The sequence below is a fragment of the Sus scrofa genome, chromosome 10 (genome assembly GCF_000003025.6).
Source record: "Sus scrofa isolate TJ Tabasco breed Duroc chromosome 10, Sscrofa11.1, whole genome shotgun sequence".
In the NCBI taxonomy this organism is placed as follows: Eukaryota; Metazoa; Chordata; class Mammalia; order Artiodactyla; family Suidae; genus Sus; species Sus scrofa.
This window is the reverse complement of record NC_010452.4, coordinates 31,841,592-31,860,601: the sequence shown is the minus strand read 5'-3', so window position 1 is coordinate 31,860,601 and position 19,010 is coordinate 31,841,592.

The following is a 19,010-nucleotide window of genomic DNA, read 5'->3' as shown; positions in this document are numbered from 1 at the left end:
CATTATGAACTTAACTTTCAAATGAATGCAGGGTGACAAGTGCGTGAGTGTCGGGACCAGTTATGTTCAGGGGCCCATGATATAACTGGGAGCTCTCTGAGTTAATTTTATGCAGGATACAATGTTTATTAAAGGATAAATGTTAAAATGGATAATTTAAACCTTGTATATTCCTTATTAAAATTCAGCAGCAATCATGCCAGTTGTATAGAACTTAGACCATTAAAAATTTTTTTCAAGGATTAGTTTTTTGCCAAAATATTTAGAATTTTCAGTGCAAAGTGATGACAATAAAAATCAGACTGACTTTTTTCTTTTTTCTTTTTAGGGCCACCCACACCTTATGCATATGAAAGTTCCCAGGGTAGGGGTCCAATTGGAACTGCGGCTGCCAGCCTACACCACAGCCACAGAAACGCCAGATCCAAGCCTCGTCTGCGACCTACATCGTAGCTGAAGGCAACACTGGATCCCCAATCCACTGAGTGAGGCCAGGGATGGAACCTGTATCCTCTCAGAGACTATGTCAAGTTCTTAACCCACTGAGCAATAATGGGAACTCCCAGACTGACTTTTTTTTCTTTTTTTAAGAGTGGGACCTGTGGCATTTGGAAGTTCCCAGTCTAGGGGTCAAATCAGAGCTACAGTCACAGGGGATCTGAGCTGTGTCTTCAACCTACACCACAGCTCACAGGAACGCCTGATCCTTAACCCACTGAATGAGGGCAGGGATTGAACCGGCCTCCTCACGGATCCTAGTCGGGTTTGTTAACCTCTGAGCCACAAAGGGAACTCCCCTAGACTGATTTTTAATAGGTAGTTTTATTGCTTTAAAATCCCTTACAGTAAGTACATTCCCTTACCTACTGGCCCTGGGCAATGGTTCCCTCCCCTGGCCCTCAGGACAGGGCTGGTGTGGGGGAATCACTGAAGGAGAGCCAGGGACTTGGAGGAGGCCACTAGAAAGGAAAGCCTATGGGGAGAAAACAGAGGCTTAATTAGGGAAAGTGGAGTTGAGCGAAATGTGGGTAAGGACTCGGTGACTAATTGGATATGCAGGTGGGGACAGGAAGAAGAGCATATTAGCTCTCAGCATTCTGGGTGGGACACCCAGAGGGACGGTGGGCTCACTGTTATGCAGAGGGGGCTGAAGCCACAAGAATGGGTGCAATTGCCTAGAGAGAGGGGGTTGTAATAGCTCTCCACCTTGATGAACTTGAATATTTAGAGGAGGATACACTATCGTGTCATTTGCAGTTCGCACAGGAAAACCAAGGCATCAGGGGGTCTCATCGCTTTTCCAAAAGCAAGTTAGGAGGAGAGTCAGGGTTGATTTTTGACTCATCATATGTAGCCATAGTGTAGCCAACTGCATTTTAAGAACATCCTTAGGAGATGTTAAAAAGAAACACACGGGGTTCCCGTCGTGGCGCAGTGGTTAATGAATCCGACTAGGAACCATGAGGTTGAGGGTTCGGTCCCTGCCCTTGCTCAGTGGGTTAATGATCCGGCGTTGCTGTAAACTGTGGTGTAGGTTGCAGACGCGGCTCGGATCCCGCGTTGCTGTGGCTCTGGTGTAGGCTGGCGGCTACAGCTCCGATTCGACCCCTAGCCTGGGAACCTCCATGTGCCGCGGGAGCGGCCCAAGAAATAGCAAAAAAAAAAAAAAAAAAAAAAAAAAACAATAAAAAGAAACACAGGACCTGCCAGGGAAGTGTAACCTAGCAGGATCCTGGGAGGCCTTCCTAGGCAAACTCCCACTCATGTCCTCCACCTGCCTTTTTATCTCTAGAAAAACTTGAGTCAAAGAACCAGCTTAATCAGAGAAGTGAAAAAATGCAGAGTAAAAAGAAAACAGTAATAATAATTCGGCCATTCAACAAAGTAAGGACCTTTAGTTCTTCAAAGACTATAGGTAATATCCTTTTTTTTTTTTTTTTTGTCTTTTTAGGGCCTCACCCTTGGCATATGGAAGTTCCCAGGCTACGGGTCGAATTGGAGCTGTAGCTGCCAGCCTATACCACAGCCACAGCAATGCGGGATCCAAGCCGTGTCTGCGACCTACACCACAGCCACGGCAATGCCGGATCCTTAACCCACTGAGTGAGGCCAGGGATCAAATCCGTGTCCTCATGGATGTTAGTCAGGTTCATCTCTGCTGAGCCACAACAGGAACTCCCAATATAGATAATATTCTGAGCCATGTCCTTGAAGCTGTTTTTGCAGGTGCTGAAGCCCCCACCAGGTAGAACAAGTCAACTGGATGCTGCCCACAAGCACACAGACCCGAGACTGGTTGGAACCAGAAGGTTGATGACACTGACTCCCAGGTACCCCACCACCCACCAACCAGGAAAATGTCCATGAGCGGATCACACCCTGCTCCTCAAACACTGTAAGATTCCTCACTACCCCTTCAGCAGGGGGCACACAGTCCTTGAGGTACTAGCCTGCTGTGTTCCCCTCTTTGCCTGGCCATGAAAGCTACTTTTTCTCTTTCTTCCAACTCTGTCTCTGCATTTCTATTAGGCACCAGTGTACAGAGGCATCGAGAGTTCGGAAGGAACAGAAGCACCGCCTACGGATGTCATCAGTCTCTGGGACAGCTGGAATTTAGACCTAATGTGTTGGTGGTATGAACGGAGCAGCGCAGGCTTTGTTTTCTCTAGAAACAGACCTTGAAAAATTTTAGATATGGTTTTAGAAAGTCCAGGAAGGCTGCAAGAGATGCGGAAGAAAGCCAGGCGAGCACAGTATCACTACCAGCAAGACGAGAGAGGGGCCACTTATGCTGTATTTATGGGATTCGCTCCCCATTTAGGTGTCTTCTCCCCAATTAGACAGTGATCTCCTCAAGAACAGGACTGGATTTTCTAATGGCCCCAGTGCCCAGACACAGGGTCTCACACGTGCTAGGTGCTCAATACCTGCAAAAATGATGGAAAGTCAGATGACCTAGAAGGAATACTGGGCTAGGAATCAATTACCTGGATCTTGACCTAGCTCTAGGAAAAACTAAACATGAAGCCTCAATCAAATAATTTAACTCAGAGTTCTCTGATGGCCCAGTGGGTTAAGGATCCAGCATTGTCACTGCTGTGGCTCAGGTCTCCGTTGTGGCACGGGTTTGACCCTGGCCTGGGAACTTCTGCATGGTGTGGATGTAGCCATAAAAAGTTTTAACTCAGCTGAGACTGGCCCTCAAGGTTTCTTTTAGTTCTAAAACTCTACAGAAAGGATCACCACCTCCAGAATAATTAACATTTTGCTCTCCATTCATCAGAATGAGTCACACATTCAAAAATCAGAGCTGGACGGGGCCTTTACACACCAGCTTTCTTTTTTCAGTCCCTTGTTCTAAGGAAGCTCAGGCTGTGAAGGAGCCTATAGTTGGGTAAAGGTGAGTCAGTGTCAGCATTTGAACACACCTCTTCTCCCTCCCAGGCCACTGTTCATTCTCTAGGGTCATTGTCTTCCTGTGTAGAACTAAGATGAAAATGTTTTAGGAGTTCCCATTGTGGCACAGTGGAAATGAATCTGACTAGTATCCATGAGGACGCAGGTCTGATCCCTGGCTTTGCTCAGTGATGTAGGCTGCAGATGCAGCTCAGATCCCAAGTTGCTATGGCTGTGGCTGTGGCTGGCAGCTGCAGCTGCAGCTCTGATTCAGCCCCTAACCTAGGAACCTCCATATACCTCATGTGTGGCCCTGAAAAGAAAAGCAAAAAAAAAAAAAAAAAAAAAAAAAAATTACAGGGTTCCCCCCAACACCATCTCTTGAAAAGTGTCATTATCGTTCATTTCTAGGAATTCTACATTCACGTCCTAACGAACCAAAAAGTATCAGTGAAGGCCACTTGATTCTCTGGATGTCTATAATACACACACAGTGGAAACTGTAACAGAAGCCTTACTCAGAAACCCTGCTTGCTTATTTCCCATCAATCCTTCTAATTCCTTGCACAGTACTGATAGGGTCAGCTGTGACAAAGAGCTAAATAAGCTGTGTTTTTTTGTTTTTTTTTTTTTTTGCTTTTTAGGGCCACATCTGCAGCATATGGAGGTTCCTAGGCTAGGGGTTAAATTGGATCTGCAGCAGCTGGCCTACACCACAGCCACAGCAACTTGGGATCCAAGCTGCGTCTGTGACCAACACCACAGCTCATGGCAACACCGGATCTTCAGCCCACTGAGCAAGGCCAGGGATAGAAGCTGCGTTCTCACAGATGCTAATCAGATTCATTTCCGCTGAGCCATGACGGGAACTCCTAAATAAGCTGGTGATAAGACTAAACCTTGCTAGCTGTATACACCCTTCTAGGGCAGTGAGTGATGCGGCACTTGGAACAAAACAAAACATGCCATTGAAGAACTGGATGGACCAAGGCTTTCTACTCTGGCCTAATGAAGTACTCTGTCCACTTAGTCTTGCCACAGGAAACAGCTTTGGAAAACTTTTTTTTTTTTTTATTTCCAATTTCTCCAATAGATTATTTGTTTTCCCTACTGTACAGCATGGTGACCCAGTTACACATACCTGTATACATCTTTTTTCTCACATTATCACGCTCCATCATAAGTGACGAGACATAGTTTCCACAGAAAACTTGTTTTGCGATACAAAATACAGCAGACACTTAAAAGTTTGATCAATTCTAACTCAACTGCTATGCATGCAATCAGTCTCTCCTCTAGTGAGGTATTATGACTAATATCACCACCTCCGCTTACACCCCCTTACCACCCCCACCCTCTCTATTTAGAACTCTATTTAGAACTACTGCTCTCCCCAACAAGGCAGTTATTAAATGATATCTACCTCACTAAAGACACCTTCTTTTCTTTTTTTTTTTTTTTTTTCTTTTTAGGACCATACTCGCAGCATATGGAAGTTCCCAGGCCAGGGGTTGAATTGGAGCTGCACCTGCTGGCCTACACCACAGCCACAGCAATGAAGGATCCAAGCCACGTCTTTGACCTACACCACAGCTCATAGTAATGCTGGATCCTTAACCCACTGAGCGAGGCCACGGATTGGACCTGCATCCTCATGGTTAGTAGTTGGGTTCGTTATTGCTGAGCCTCAATGGGAACTTCAGAGACCCCTCCTTTTTATTTGAATGTGTTATTGCTTATATGAAATTGCTATTTCCTCCACATTCAAGGGAATCCATCATTTACTTTAAAATTTTCCAGGCACGACAAAATCATCCTTGAGTTTTGGAAGACCATCTGTAATGTATCAAAACCAGACAAGGTCTAAATCCATTGCAAGGTCCCAGGGCCCCTTTTGCGTTGTTTCTCCATCATGGGGACCCTGAGTTGCCTTCCATCCGTTCCCTGGCATGACTGAAACCTTTCTCCCTGATATTTCAGCTGCTTGTCAAAATGCTTGAATTCCACCCCATGCCAATGTGTTCTCATTCCAGACCCACTGTATGAGGCTGTTTGGGTTTTCTTTTTTGGATGGTCTCTTCTATGCCTCAATAGCAGGGTGCTTAAGAAGGGGCATAAAAAGATAAAACTTCAAAAGCAGCACCTGACACTCAGCCGTAAAAAAGAACAAAATGCCATCTGCAGCAACATTGATGCAACTGGAGATTCTCATACTGAGTGAAGTAAGTTAGATAGAGAAAGACCAATACCATATGATGTCACCTCTGTGTGGAATCTAAAATAAGGCACAAATGATCCTATCTACAAAACAGAAACAGACTCACAAACATAGAGAATAGACTTATGGTTGCCAAGGGGAAGGGGGAGGGAGTGGGATGGACTGGGAGTTTGGGGTTAGCAAATGCAAACTATTACATTTAGAATGGACAAGCAGCGAGGTCCTACTGTACCGCACAGGGAACTATATCTAATCTCTTGGGGTAGAACATGATGGAAGATAATATGAGAAAAAGAATGTATAGATATGTGTATGACTCGGTCACATGCGGTATAGCAGAAATTGACAAAACACTGTCAATCAACTATACTCTAATAATAATAAAAAAAAAGCAGCACCTGGAGTTCCCGTCGTGGCTCAGTGGTTAAAGAATCTGACTGGGAACCATGAGGTTGTGGGTTCGATCCTTGGCCTTGCTCAGTGGGTTAAGGATCCAGCATTGCCGTGAGCTGTGGTGTAGGTCACAGACATGGCTCGGATCCTGCATTGCTGTGGCTGTGGTGTAGGCTGGCAGCTGTAGCTCTGATTAGACCCCTAGCCTGGGAACCTCCGTATGCTGCAGGTGCAGCCTTAAAAAAGACAAAAAATAAATAAATAAAATAAATAAATATAGATAAATAAAAATAAAATTAAAAAAAGAGCACCTAACCATGCAGTGATGGTTGCATGGCATGTCCCAGGCAGGCATGGCAGGCCCAGTGTATCACTCAGGGCCATGAAGTGCCATCTCACTGAGGCTGGCATGTTGCCAGGGTATCACTCAGCTATTGTCAGATGCCTTTTTCACTGCCCCTTAGGGAGGATGTGTGGAATAGTGGAAAGTAAATGGGATATAGAGTCTGAATGCCTGAATGCCTGAATTAAAGTCCGGGCTCTGCTATTTATTGCTGTGTCACTTAATCTCTCTTGGCTTCCACAAATATGGACCCTGGATGGCTTGGTGGGTAAAGAGTAGACTAAGATAACAGACCTACATTCTTATCTCCATTCTGCCACTGACCAGCCTTCAGTCAATACGGCCTCAGATGCCTCAGTTATACCAAGGACAGTTAACATCTGCCGTTTGCATAGGGCTGCTGTTATGAGGAACAAAGAGATGGGATGTGAAAAGTCCCGTGAACTGCACGATCACCTGCAAATTGATTGGAGTGACACCCTCTGTGGGTCTCCTTGCCTCATCTATTTGCCTATCAGATCTTATGTAAAAGTTCAACCCGGGAGTTCCTGTGGTGGCTCAGCAGAAACAAACCCAGCTGGTATCATGAGGACACGGTTTCGATCCCTGGCCTCGCTCAGTGGGTTAAGGATGTGGCATTGCTGTGAGCTGTGATGGTCACAGACACGGCTTAGATCCCGGGTTGCTGTGGCTGTGACTGTGGCTGACAGCTGAAGCTCAGGTTTGACCCCTAGCCTGGGAACCTCCATGTGCTGGGGTGCAGCCCTAAAAAGCAAAAAAAAAAAGCTCAAACCTACCTACCTAGAATCCTAGAACCTTTCTCCCAGCACTAAAAGTACCATTGCAGTCATATTTTTAGTCATGTAATTTTAGAAGGACCAGGAACTCCAGAACACCAGACCTCTCTCTGTTTCAGAGTCACCGTGGGAAAACTCACAGCTTGGCAGAAAGGGGCTGTTCCTTTTCCCTGCCCGGATGTTGTGTTCTCACTCCCTGAGTATATGTGATTGCCTTCGCAGCACTAACAATTCAAGAACTTTTAACGAGCAAAAAGTTTTGGAGTTAACTCTCCGTGGGTTCTTGATCTAAGATGGCCATGTCTCTTTCTACCCCATGGCAATTCCCTTGCTCATGAATCTCTCCCCACACCGGCATACCCCTTTCCCCCACTTGCTTTTTTATTTTATTTTAAAAAGTTTTAGTGCCACAACCATGGCCTATGGAAGTTCACAGGCTAGGGGTCAAATCGGAGCTGCAGCTGCTGGCCTACACCACAGCCACAGCAATGAGAGATTCTTAACCCATTGAATGAGGCCAGGGATCAAACCCACAGCCTCATGGATACTAGCCGGGTTCTTAACCTGCTGAGCCACAAGGGAACTCCTGTTTTTCTCTTTCTTCATTGACCTAACACATTAGGTCATACACTATAGTTTGTTCAAAACAAGAGCAGCAACATACTTGATTATGTGTGTATATATGTATGTGTATATATGTTAATATGTATGGATGTGTATATGTGTGTATGTGTATATGTATGCACATACATTAAAAACGACACAAATTACTAATATCAGAATAGGAAGAGGAGATATCATTACAGATATCATGGACTTAAAAGGATAATAAGGCCGTATTTTTATGTCTGGGTTCATGAGAGATACTGGTCTGTGTTTTTCTTTTCTTGCAATGTTTTTGCCTGGTTTTAGCATTAGGCTAATTCTGTCCTCATAGAATGAGTTAACCATTCCCTTTGCTTTGTTCTTCTGAGAGAGATTATAGAGGAATGCTATAATTTCTTTCTTAAACATTTAGAAGAATTCACCAGTGAACCTATCTCTGTGCCTCGTGCTCTCTGTTTTAGAAGGCAATTAACTATTGTTTCGATATTTTTGATAAATATCAGCATATTCACATGGTTTGCTTCCTCTTGTGTGAGTTTTGACAGGTGTGTCTTGGAAGAAATTGGTCCATTTTTATGTAAATTATAAAATTCGTGGGCAAGTAAAATAGTACAGCTATTTTAGAAGACAGTTTGGCAGTTTCTCACAAAACTAAACATGCTCTGACCATAGAATCCAGAAATTGCATTCCTTGGTATATACCCAAAGGGGTTGAAAACACATGTTCATGCAAAAGCCTGTACACAGATGTAAGAAGTGGAAGTAACAAAGATAGCTTTCAGTAGGTGAGTGGATAAACAGTAGGTGAGTGATCCATCCAAACAATGGAATATTATTCAATATTAAAAGTAAATGAGCTATCAAGCCATGAAAAGACATGGACAAAACTTAAATATATATTACCAAGTGAAAAAAGCCAATATGGAAAGGCTACGTCTTGCATGTATGACTCCCATTATGACAACCTGGAAAAGGCAAAACTGTAGAGACAGTAAAAAGATGAGTTGTTTCTAGGGGGTTAGTGGAAAGGGATGAATAAGCAGAGCACAGAGGATTTTCAGGACCATGAAACTACCTAAATACCTATCATATGGTAACTATATGATATAATGGTAGATTCATGTCATTTCGCACTCGTACAAACCCATAAAATGTATACCAAGAGTGAATTAAAATGTAAACTAAACATTTTGGGTGATGTGTTGACGTAGGGCTTTTTTTACTTTTTAAAGTTTTATTGACATTTAGTGGATTTACAATGTTGTGACAATTTCTGCCATACAAGGTGATTCAGTTATGCATATACATAATCCACTCTTTTTCAGATTCCTTTCCCATACAGATTATCACAGAATATTAGGTGGAGTTCCCTGTGCCATAGAGCAGGACCCTGTCAGCCAGTCATTCCATATACTGCAGTGTGCATATGCCAATCTTAACCTCCTAATCCACTGTATCAGTTGAACCAAATGTACCACTCTGTGAGGGATGCTGATCATGAGGGAAGCTATGTATAGGTGGGAGTACAGGATAGGTGAAAAACCTGTACGTTCCTCTCAATTTTGCCATAAACCTGAACCTCATCTAAACAAATAAAGTCAATTAATTAATTTGGAAACATGTAACACCACACACACAAAAGAAACAACTAGACATTATACACTTCCTGATGGAAGAACACAATGCCATCTAAAAAGCTACCCGAAAAAAAAAATCAAACCTGAATTTGATAGATCTCTACTTCTAATTAACAATTTATAAGGGAGTTCCCACCATGGCTCAGTGAGTTAAGACTCCGACTGCAGTGCTCAGGTTGCTATGGAGTGCAGGTTCAGTCCCCGGCCTGCTGTAGTGGGTTAAAGGATCCAGCATTGCTGAAGCTGTAGCATAGGTCACAGCTGAGGCTTGGATTCAGTCCCTGGCCTGGAACTTCCCTATGCCACAGGTGTGGCCATTGAAGAAAAGATAATTTATAGGAAATACAGGGGGCAGAGGGACATGTTAGAGTAAACCAAAATATACATCACAAGTCCAGGATGTGGAAATCTATATGATCTGGTAAACAGCAATCTGGGTTTTTTCTATAAATAAACCAAAAGGTTAAGGACGTAAAATAAGAGAGACAGAGACAGAGACAGAGACCCATAGATTAAAAAGGCTAACAGACATACCAATCAATTGAAAGGTGTCTCCTTTATTTGGATACTGATTAAAAAAAGCCCAAAGTATGATATTTATGGGATAATTAAAAGTATGCATGTATGACCACTTGGGTGTGTGATGACATCAGTGACTTACTACAGATTTTGTGGGGTATGATCATGGCATTGCGACTATGTTTTTTAAGAGTCTGCCCAATGATCTCCAATATCTTCTCATCACCTTCGAATTAAAAGCTACAGTTCTCACAGTGGCATCATCAAACCTTCACAAATTGGCCCTATTACCTGTCACTTTATCTCTTATGACTCTTCCTTGTAACTTAGAGCTAATTCAAAGACAGAGAAAAGTTCAAGAGGTGGCGGAGGGTGTAATCACTAAACAGTATCAGCCAGAATGCACTAAGAGTAATATTATGAGTTCCCGTCGTGGCTCAGCAGAAACAAATCTGACGAGTATCCATGAGGATGCCAGTTGGATCCCTGGCCCCAGTCAGTGGGTTAAGGATCTGGTGTTGCTGTGAGCTGTGGTGTAGGTCGAAGACACGGCTTGGATCAGGCATTGCTACAGGCAAGCAACTAACAGCTCCAATTTGGTCCCTATAAATAAATGAATAAATAAATAATAGATAGATAGGTAAACAAATAAACACCAAAAAAGTAATATTAAACTGAATAGTCCTTTTCTCCTACTAACATTTCCAACTACTATTCTTCAACTTTCAGTACAGAAGCATTGATAAATCTTTCTTCTCAAATAAAATCACAGCTCAGATCTAAGTTGTATTAAAAAATAAAGAGTAATAAACAGGACATCAGGGAGAAGATACACTCAGGCATATTAAAGGGAGGAGAAATTGCAGATGCTCCAGATTATAAAGAAACTAAGGCTTGTCTCTGAGAGGATGCTCTTAAAGGCAGTATTAATTCTCGCCAAGGCTGTACACTGTCCCTTGCATAATCAAGTGCAGAGCCCTGGACTGACTCACCTCCTGAGCAGCAAGTCTGACAGCTCCCAGCACAGGTGAGTGCAGCCCTGCTCTCCCAGGTCAGTGTGAGGAAGCCGCGCATTCCTCCACGCCAAGCCTGGAGCTGTGCAGTTAACTGTTTGAGTGTCGTAACATAATGTGAAAGAAACAAATTGGCTCTGTCCACAGAGCAAACACAGGGGTTCGTCCCTAAGACAGCCAGGTGCAATACTGCTGAGGAAGGTGACCTGCGTGACCTGCTAAGAACTCTTAATTACACTTGACATGCAGAGTTGCTAATATAGACTGAAGGTCACAGGGAAAGCACGATTACACCTGTAAAGCCTTTTCTAAACAACCAACCTGAAAGACAAGTCCAGGAACTAGCTGTGGGCTGCCCAGTGACGCAAGATCCTGGGAGCCAGAGTGTAAGATAATATGCAAGTTTGTGGCCATGTCAGCAGTAAGACACTGTGAGGCCTGTGTTTTATTTTTGTTTTTTGGCTGCATCTGTGGCATATGGAAGTTCCCTGGCCAGGGATAGGACTAGTTCTGCCATGAGCGTTTGTGTGTGTGTGCGTGCGCAGGCAGTGACAGAGACTTCTTGAGTCTCCTGGCTGTTGTTCAGGCTCCTTCTTCAATGGTGGTGTGTTTCCAGGTGGGGTTTTCCTAAGACTGAGCACACACTTAAAAACTCTGTGCACTCCTCCTCTCTCCTGCCTGCCCCACCCCTACCCTCGGCAGATCACCCAACAGATGAAGGATTTGCTTAGTTACTAAGCAAACACTGCTCAGGACTGAGCTTTGGGCATGAAAGTCATTAATTCCGAGATACCACTCACCTTTGCCTCTAGTGAGTTACTGAGTGTCAGTTCTCAGTAGAGTGGTACCCAGAGCATGACTCTCTTCATCTCTTTTTACAACTGAGGTTGAGATCCAAGGTAAAGCAATCAAGGAAGAGCAGGTCTCTAGAATGGTAGAGATTTAAGAGTAACACAGTCTGGAGCCAGACTCCCTGGATATGAATCCTAGCTTTGTTGCTAACTAGCTGTGTGATCTGGAAAAATTCATCTCCATGCTTCCACTCCCTCAACTGCAGATGGGGTCAAAGTAGCATCTTCTTCAGAGGGTTGTTATAGGATTTAATTACAGCTGACTCTATATCTACAGGCTGTGCACCCAAGGATTCAACCAACTATGGACCAAAAATATTCTGGAAAAAAAAAAGTCTAGAAGTGTCCAAAAAGAAAACTTGACTTTGCCATGTGCTGCCAACTATTTACATAGCCTTTGCATTGTATTAGGTATTACAAGCAATCTAGAGATATTGAAAGTACACAGATGTGTGTAGTTTATATGCAATTTTTTTGTCTTTTTAGGGCTGCACCCATGGCATATGGAGATTCCCAGGCTAGGGGTTAAATCTGAGCTGTAGCCACTGGCCTATACTACAGCCACAGCAATGCAGGATCCTTAACTCACTGAGTGAGGCCAGGGATTGAATCCAAACCCTCATGGATATTCAGGGTCGTTAACTGCTGAGCCATGATGGGAACTCTCAATATGAAAATATTATAGCACTTTATATAAGGGACACGAGCATCCAAGGATTTTGGTATACGTGGGGATCCTGGAACCAATTTCCTGTGAATACCTAGGGACAACTGTAGTTAATATATCTGAAGGGCTTAGAAAATACCTGGCACAAAGTCAGACTCATGAGTCCCTAAGTAAGTCAACTGAGGCAAAAATAAATGAGTGAGCAGATAAGCCTTGGGAAAAAAATAGTGTGGTGGAAATAACACTGCACTTGGCCTCAGGGGTGAGGACTGGCATCTCCTGGCTCCGCCCACAAAACAGCCAGTATCTTAGGTAAATCACTGAAGGTCTTTAGGTTTTATTTTTTGCTATTTAGTTTGGCAATAACCAATCTCCTTCTAGGATTGTGATGAAAGTCCACGAGGTATTGCAGACAGCAACACTTTGTAAACAAGCATTCTATAAACGTTAGGGATACACCTCCTGTATTTCTTTTCTAACAGCATTATTGACATATAATTCACAGACCATATAACCCATCCATTTAAAGTGTAAAATTCAGAGGTTTTACAATGAACTTTGCAGAGTTTTGCAAACTCATCACCAGAATCACTTTTAGAGGGTTTTTAACATCCCCCAAATAGAAAACCTGTACTCTTTAGCACTCGCTTCTCACTCATCACATTGCCTCAGGGCTAGGCAGCCACTAATCTGCTTTCTGTCTCTAAATTTTCCTATTCTGGACACTGCATATACATGCAACCATACAACGCATAGTCTTTTGTGATGGGGTCTTTGACAGAGGATAGTATTTGCAAGGTTCATCCATGTTGGATCAATATATTATTCCTTTATATTTCTTTCTTTTTTTTTTTTTTTTTTTGTCTTTTTGCTATTTCTTGGGCTGCTCCCGCGGCATATGGAGGTTCCCAGGCTAGGGGTCCAATTGGAGCTGTAGCCACCGGCCTATGCCAGAGCCACAGCAACACGGAATCCGAGCCGCGTCGGCAACCTACACCACAGCTCACGGCAACGCCAGATCGTTAACCCACTGAGCAAGGGCAGGGACTAAACCTGCAACCTCATGGTTCCTAGTGGGATTCATTAACCACTGCGCCACGATGGGAATTCCATCCTTTATATTTCTGAATAATATTTTAGTGTGTCAATACACCACATTTTATTATCCACTCATCAGTTGATGAGCACTTGGGTTGTTTCTACTTTCTGGCTGTTATGAATAATGCTGCTATGAACATTCATATACAAGTGTTTGTGTGGGCATGTGTTTTCAGTTCTCGTGGGTGTATGTGTGGAAGTGGGCTTGGTGGGTCATATGGTTAATTCTATGTTTACCTTTTTGAGGAGCTGCCAAAATGTTTTCCAAAGAGCCTATACCAACATTCCCAACAACAGTGAAAGAGGGTTCCAGTTTCTGTACATCTCTGTCAACACTTGCTTTGTCTTTGTTATAGCCATCCTAAGTGGGTGTGAAATGGCACTTCACTGTGGTTTTGATTTTTGGTACCCTGATGGCTAATGATGTTGAGCATCTTCTCATGTGCTTACTGGCTGCTTGCATATCACCTCTGGAGAAATCTCCACTCAGATTCCTTGTCCATTTTTAATTGACTTATTCATCTTTATATTTTTGAGTGACTAGAGTTCTTTATATATTCTACACACAAATCATGTATTAAATATATGACTTGAAAATATTTTCTCTCAATTGGTAGGTTGTCTTTGAACTTTCTTAATGGTATTCTTTGAAGCACAACAATTTTCAGTTTTTATGAAGTCAAAATAATCTATTTTCCCTTTGTTGCTTGTGCTTTTGGTGACATATCTAAGAACCACTGCCTAGTCCAAGGTCATGAAAATTTGCCCCTATGTTTTCTTCTAAGTTTTAGTTCTTATGTTACATCTTTGATCCATCCTGAGTTAATTTTTATACGTGGTGTGAAGGAATCCAACTTCTTGCTTTTGCGTATGGATATCCAGTTGTCTCAGTATCATTTACTGAAAAGGCTATTCTTTCTCCATTTAATTGTTTGACATTCTTATCAAACATAAATGGATATAAATGTGACAGCTTATTTCTGGACTCTTAAGTCTATTCCACTGATCTGTAAGTCTGTCTTCATGTCAGTACCACACACAATCTTATTTTTAAACCAGACACCTGTTTTTAAATCAGGATGTGGGAGGCCTCCAACTTTGTTCTTTTATAAGAATGTTTTGGCTATTCTGGTTTCCTTGATTTTCCACATGAATTTTAAGTTCAGTTTGTTAATTTCTGCAAAGAAGCTGGCTGGGGTTTTGATAAGGATTACATTGAACCTGTAGATCAATTTGGAGAGTGTTGCTATCTTAACAATGTTAAATCTTCTGATCCATGAATATGGGATGTCTTTCCATTCATTTAGATCTTCTTTAATTTCTTTCAACAATGTTTTATACTTGTAATATTCTAAGTTTTGCACTTCTTTGGTTGAGTTTATTCCTGAATATTTTACTATTTTGATGCTTTTGTAAATGAAATTGTTTTAATTTTATTTTCAGGTTATTCAATGCAGGTTTATGGAAATGGAACAGAATTTTGTATATCGATCTTGTATCATATCATATTAGTAAACTCACTTATCAGTTCTACTAATAGAACTAACTAGTTTTAAAAGAAAATTCCTTTGGATTTTCTATGCATAAAAGCATGTTACCTATGAATAGATAAGGTTTTTGTTTTTCCTTTCCAATATGGGTGCCTATTATTCCTTTTTACTTCCTAATTGGCTTTTTATTCCTTCTCTGGCTGTTAGAAGTGGTGAGGACAGACACCCTTGGCTTGTTCCTTATCTTAGAGGAAACCATTCAGTTTTCCATCACTAAGTTTTATGTTAACTGTGGGTTCTTCATAGACACTTTTTTTCAAGTTGAAGTTTTCTTCTTTTTTTTTTTTTTTGTCTTTGTTGTTGTTGTTGTTGTTGTTGTTGCTATTTCTTGGGCCGCTCCCGTGGCATATGGAGGTTCCCAGGCTAGGGGTCCAATCGGAGCTGTAGCCACCGGCCTACGCCACAGCCACAGCAACGCGGGATCCGAGCCGCGTCTGCAACCTACACCACAGTTCACGGCAACGCCGGATCATTAACCCACTGAGCAAGGGCAGGGACCGAACCCGCAACCTCATGGTTCCTAGTCGGATTCGTTAACCACTGCGCCACGACGGGAACTCCCTGAAGTTTTCTTCTATTCCTAGTTCGTTTAGTATTCTTAGTGGTGGTGGATTGTGCCAGTTGCTTTTCTGCATCTATTGTAATGACCATGTGGCTACTGTCTTTATTCTATGGGAACAGTACTTTGTATCAACTGATTTTTTTTTTTTTTCTGATGTTAACCAACCTTGCATTCCTGGTAAATCCTACTTAGTCATGGTGAATAATCCTTATCCTATGTTACTGGATTTAGTTTTCTAGTATTTTGTTGCAGGTTTTTTTTTTTTTTTTTTTTATTTATTTATTTAATTTTTTTGGTCTTTTTGCTATTTCTTTGGGCCGCTCCCGCGGCATATGGAGATTCCCAGGCTAGGGGTCAAATCGGAGCTGTAGCCGCTGGCCTACGCCAGAGACACAGCAACGCGGGATCCAAGCCGCGTCTGCAACCTACACCACAGCTCACGGCAACACCAGATCGTTAACCCACTGAGCAAGGGCAGAGACCGAACCCGCAACCTCATGGTTCCTAGTCGGATTCGTTAACCACTGCGCCACGACGGGAACTCCTGTTGCAGGTTTTATGTATATCTAGATATCTACAGATACCTAGTTTGTGTAAGTATAGTTCATTTCTGTTTCTTTGTTAGTATTTTTCCTGGTAATTCTATCTATTGTTGAAAGATTTTAAGTCTCTAGCTTTTATTGTTAAATTATCTGTTTTACACTTTGATTCTGTTGGGTTTTTGTTTTATGTATTTGGGGCTCTGTTGTGTGTGTATGTTTACAACTGTTATATCTTCCTGATAGTTTGACCCTTTTATTATTATTAAATGTTCCTTTTTATCTCTAGTAATTTTTTTTGGTTTCAATATCTGTTTTATCTGATATTAGCAAATCCACCCCTGCTTTCTTGTGGCTGTGGTTTGCACGATATATCTTTTTCATTCCTTTATGTCATATCTTTGAATGTATAGTGTGTGTCCTACAGATAACACAAACTTGGATCTCTTTTTTATCCAGTCTTTCACGTCTCTGCTTTTTTCTTGGATTGTTTAATCCATTGACATTTTGTTTTCTTTATATCTTCTGTCTCTATATCTCTTACAAATATTTTTATTTTCTGAATATCTCATGCCTCAATTACTCCCACATTGAGCTCCAGCACCATGAATCCAACCGCCTACTAGACATTTCCGTTATGACTCACAGACACCTCAAATTTAATAAACATATCTAAGACTGAATTTCTCTTTTTCTCCAAAGTCTGTTGCTTTTTCTTCTTATATTCCATGTTCTGGTTAGGCATATCCAAGTGTCTAGTCACCTAAGCCAGGAATCTGGGAGCTTTCCTCAGGTCCTTCTCCCTTCTCAACTCACAATACATTGTCTTGAGAGCTGACCTTTCCCCCATATTATCTTTGCCTTAATTCTAGCCTATATTGTTTGCTAATCCTCCGTCTTCCTCCATTGCCAATCTATTCTCCATATGGAAACCAAAGTGATATTTCTAAACCACAAATCGGATTGTTTAATCCCTTACCAAACCTTTTCATAGCACCACTATCATCCACAACCATGTCCCCTAACTTCAGTCATCTGAGCACTAGCTTCATGATTTTGCCATAATGACCATCATCATCATATGTTTATTTGCATAGTAAACCATTATTTGTCTACCTATGTTTATTTCAAAAGGCAATGTGATACTGGTGTTCTTTATCTTTGTATCTCTCTCTCGCTCTCTCTCCTTTTTTTTTTTTTTTTGTCTTTTTGCCTTTTCTAGGGCTGCTCCTGTGGCATATGGAGGTTCCCAGGCTAGGGGTCTAATCGGAGCTATAGCTGCTGCCCTACGCCAGAGCCACGGCAACGCGGGATCCGAGCCGCGTCTTCAACCTACACCACAGCTCTCAGCAACCCCAGATCCTTAACCCACTGAGCAAGGCCAGGGATTGAACCCACAACCTCATGGTTCCTAGTCGGATTCGTCAACCACTGAGCCATGATGGGAACTCCTATCTTTGTATCTCTTAACACTAAGCAGTACTATGCACAAAGAGGCACTTACAAATAATTGATTAACACCTATGGGTTAGAGACAGTGTGTATAAAATTGACTCATGGGTGTATTCATCACATGTAAGATGAAATTTGTTTATGAAACACAAATCCTAAACAGCATCAAAACTAGTAATGTAGACAGTGCATCACTGCCTAAAAAACGAACAAGACACCGTGGAAGCAGCTCTCATACAAAGAATGTACTCCTATGAAAAGACGTTTCTCTGAATAACTGGTCTTTTTTTCTTTTCTAAACAATGAGAATTCTGTAATACATCATGTTCACCTCTTTCTCCAGGCCCAATAAAATTCAGAGTCCATTGTGCAGTGACTTTACAATTACAAAAGAATAAAAGAGCATACACTTCTATGTATTTATTCCCCTCTCGCCTTTTTCTGACTCTTATTTTTCTTCTGCACTGATATCATTATATTACAAAGTGAAACAGTATATTTCATATATTTTTATAAATACCTCAAATCATTTTAGGAAAAAAGTATTGAATAAATAAATAATAATATAATAAAATGCTTTTAAGTATTTATAAAACTACCTTCTTATATAATTTAGTAAATTCAGAGTCATATAATATACTCTTTTCTGTATATTTATCCACTCCTGGAAACAGGGAAACATAACCAGTTCAGATCATTCCCCAAAGTGAGTATCTACTCTTACTCATGGTGAGTTGAATTACATTGCAGATGAAGGAGATTCTGGTGTGGCTCAAAGATGATCACACAGCCCCTTGGGTGCCCTGAACATACAACTGCTCAAAGCATTTAGCCTCAATTTCAGGATCCTAGCCCGGGAGTCCTGCTCACTATAAACAGCAATGTGTCTAATATCTAAAACACAAATGCACCGTGTCTGAGACACAAGAATCTGCTGCTTCCAGCCATTCAGTCTTGTTAACACAGCCAGTTAATTATTAGCTTTGAATTTCACTGTGAGAATGTCACAGACGCTAGAATCTTAGACTAGTAGCAGGTGAAATTCAAACTAGTCAATGGATGTTGGCACCACCCCAAATGTGTTTTCCTTTTAGCCTTAAAGCTTCTTTGGACTGGATCATGAAAACTGGGCGTTTCCTACAAATACACCATCAATGATTGTCATTGGACAGCCAAAAACACAATGTAAATTTAAAGGGAATATGTGAGTTAACTTTTAAATATAATTGCATGGAAACATCTTCAAGAAGGCTATTTAATTAAAAAGCAATTATCTAACAAAGAATTACATCATTGGGGTTAGTATAAATGCTTAAGACAAATGCACCTGTATTTTGACTTCAGTTAATCAATTACATTATCATTAGCA